This window comes from Galeopterus variegatus, unplaced genomic scaffold (assembly GCF_000696425.1).
Source record: "Galeopterus variegatus unplaced genomic scaffold, G_variegatus-3.0.2 Scaffold516, whole genome shotgun sequence".
Lineage (NCBI taxonomy): Eukaryota > Metazoa > Chordata > Mammalia > Dermoptera > Cynocephalidae > Galeopterus > Galeopterus variegatus.
Window position 1 is genome coordinate 29,429 of NW_007726627.1, and position 3,594 is coordinate 33,022.

The following is a 3,594-nucleotide window of genomic DNA, read 5'->3' on the forward strand; positions in this document are numbered from 1 at the left end:
GAAATGGAGTTCTCAGGTACATTCCATAAAAAAAATATTTCTATGAATTAGGAAGTAAAAGGCTAGCTTGAAAATATCTCTGAGGAATCAGGAACAGAGAAAAGAACAGAAGTTCTAAAAATGAAAAACCCCATAACTGAAATTAATTACTCAAATAGAGCTCAACAGCAGGCTGGAAAGGACCAAAGAGAAAATGAGCGAGCTGGATGTTGGTCAGAAGAATCGTGCAGAACGCAGCACAGAAGACAAAGAACACTCCAGAAAGAGGTTAAGGGACACAAAAGGCAGAATAAGAAGGTTTAATAAGAGTCCTTAAAAAAGGAAGAGGAGAAAATGAATAAGAAAAAGACAACATTTGAGATGATAATAACTAGTGACGGAGAAAAGAGACAAATTCACAGATTTAAGAAGTTTTTCAGATCCTAAGCAAGGCATACAATCATTTCAGTCTTCCTAATAAAGCTGCTTTTCTTTAAAAAAAAAAAAAAAAATCCTAAGCAGGAAAAAAAATCCACATCTAAATTCATCTAGTAGTGGAACAAACAAACAAAAAAAACCTTGAAACAATAACGATAAACAATTATTTTTAAAATACAAAGAGAAAAATCTTAAAAGCAGCTGGAGAACAAAGACTAATTACCTTCCAGGGGATTAAATGAGACTGAGAGCTGACCTCTTTACAGCCACAACGGAAGCCGGGAGACAAAGAATGAGATTTTCAATGTGCTCAGAGAAAATAATTGTCAACCTGGAATTATTTCAGGAAGGAGGCAAATAAAGACATTTTCAGACAAACAAAACAAAGAGTTTATCACCAGCAGAACCGCACTAAAGGAAATTCTAAACAGATATTTTTAAAAAGGAAAATGATTCCATATGGAGGACCGAGAGACAAGGAAGAAATGAGGAACACAGGAAGCTGTAAATGTGTGGATAAACCTGGCAGACGTTGACTGTGCAAATCAATAATAATGATGGCTTTGGGGATTAAAAAATACACAATAGAAATGTAAGGACAATTGTTTTGATTGCAAGTGAGAGTATTTCAGATATGTGTGTACCTAGTGGAACTAATAGAATTTGGTTGTATAACTCTTACAAATTCTTTGATTATTCCTGGATCTATCTGAGTCTACCCCCACTGGATTTATAACTACTTCGGTTTCTAAATGCTTTACAATTGAATCACAGTGCAAATGCATTAAGAAGACCATGTTATTTAGAGATTCCATGATAAATTATTCAATTAAGTAACAAATCTTTTTCTATTACAGACAAAATAGCCTCTAATTTATGTTTTTTAATTGCAGAAAATTATCATGTTGAAATAGACTACATTTCAAAAGCTTTTAAGCTACTCGTTTGAACTCAATGGATTTTCACTAAAAAGTTTTATTAATAGTGATTATATTCATAAATAATCTTAAAAAATCTGATTTAACCTACAATGAGTTTATATGGTCTATATTTACAATGAAAAATAGTAAAAAGTAACAATTATTATTTCTAGAAAATTGAAAACGGATGAGAATAAATCTTTTTCTTCAATGTCAGTACCTTGGGAAAAGTGGGTAAAAGCGATGTGGACACACAATTAGATGAGAAGACAAAAAGTGTCTTGTAGAACTCTAGGACCTTTTAAAGCCTTTTGACGTTCACGGAAAAAATCATAAAATTTATGATTTCCTTCTTCCTTGAAAAAAATCTCTAACAGCATAACACTTTCACTTTAAATTCACGATTAGTGCCATTGTTGGTGCACAAATGAAGTCTAAGAAAGAAAGAGAAGGGAAATAATCATTTCTAGGTGAACCAAGTGAGAATCCAGAGAGGAAAGGAGGATGGAGAAGATTAGAGAGAATATGAGTCCCAAGAAAGCAATTGTTTGAGATTAAATAAACTGAAACTGTAAATGGCAAAACACAAAGGGAAAGTAGGTACGGACAAGTCTGTCCCCTGAGTAATTATCACAATGCCTGGCCCTCGTGTAAGCTCAGCCAGTCAATGGTTATTGAACAGAGCAGAACTGCACTGGACTGAACACAGGACGCCCCAGAGAAAATTGTCTTGGGGAGGTAGGTGTTAGTCACCCATATTGACCATCAGGTGGCAGCATCATGTCATGACCCCTCATTTATTCCACAAGAAGCCGGCCTAAAATATGGGATTTTTGTATATTGAAGTTCACTAGTCGAGTGCTCATAATTTGGGAAGAACTTGTGTGGCTTTTCTCAAATCAGGTGAAGTGAAGCTGAAGTAATCTTACTGAAGGAATTTTGTCCCCAAACTCCCCACACATTTTGTTTAACATGAAGTCATGGTTCTTCAAAAATTGTCCCCAAACCCTACATTTCTACACGAATATCAAATTTAAAACACAGGAATCGGTGACACAGCAATAATTTTGACAACTGACATCCAGAAAGAACTATTGCTACAAGATGTTGCCTTTCTAATGGTAGCTGTGAATTGACCTATTTCCAAAAATAAATTATTCCAAGCTTTATTGTTTCAGGCTTATTCATACATGAATACTCCTCTGGGTATTACTAAAATAAAAAATCAAGTAAAGCAGATTAAAAACTATATTTAATGGTCCCCAGAGAAACCCTTTTAAAAAAGGTTTCTCTCTGTCCATTGAAGAATGATACCAAACCAATTGGAAAGTTTAAAGCAAGTAATTAGAAAGTAAACCAGAATGTGCTTAGGATGTATTGACAAAGATTTGAGTAAGCCCTTAAGAAAACAGGAAACGTAACTGAGAAATAGGCCGTATTTTTCTGTTTGTTTTTAGCTCTTCTTTAAGCGTTGATTGCTACAACCCTTGCCCCTCATGGTCAGGATCACTTTTCATGAATTCTCTTTTCTCCACGTGCACACTGCAGGTGCAGGCCCCTCCTCTTCTGCACTGCATGACTCACAATGTGTCCATCAGCACAGCTCTGTTTATCTCCTGGATGTGGAAAGCTCCAACATTGCTCTCTTCACACAGATCTTTCTTCTCTACCAACACTTAGTTCTCTGTCTACTGATCATTTGCAATGGTGAGCCTCTGGGTCTTGGAGCCTCCAAGAACAAAATTAAAATGAGATTTCATTTCATTTTCATTATTGCTAAGGCTTTTCACCAAAGAATTCTAGCAACCTGTATATGAGTCATTAGCCTCACTGCAAGTGTATTCAATGGCAATGATTTTGAGTCTTGCACTCTTGCATTTTCCAAGCAGTGGCACTGGGCATTGACCATTAGAAGCAGTGGATACAGGGCTATGGTAATCTTGAAGTTTTAGAAATAGGCTTAAGGTAAACAAGGGTTGTGTGCACCCAGATGCTTATTCTCAGCTCTACAGATTTATCTGGGTAAGTTGTGATAAGGATCCATGGAGTTAAAAATAGCACTTATAAAAAGTATCAGCATTCTCTTTTGTTTCATTTACCATATGGGATCTATGTTGAAGGGAAGTCTTGTCATCTACAGAACACAAATGATTGCTATTTGCCAGATCAACAACCTACACTGATTCTGAAATAGTCTGATGTGGCAGCAGTGTAAAATACCCTGGGTGATTTTGTAAAAGCCAGAACTAAAAAAAAA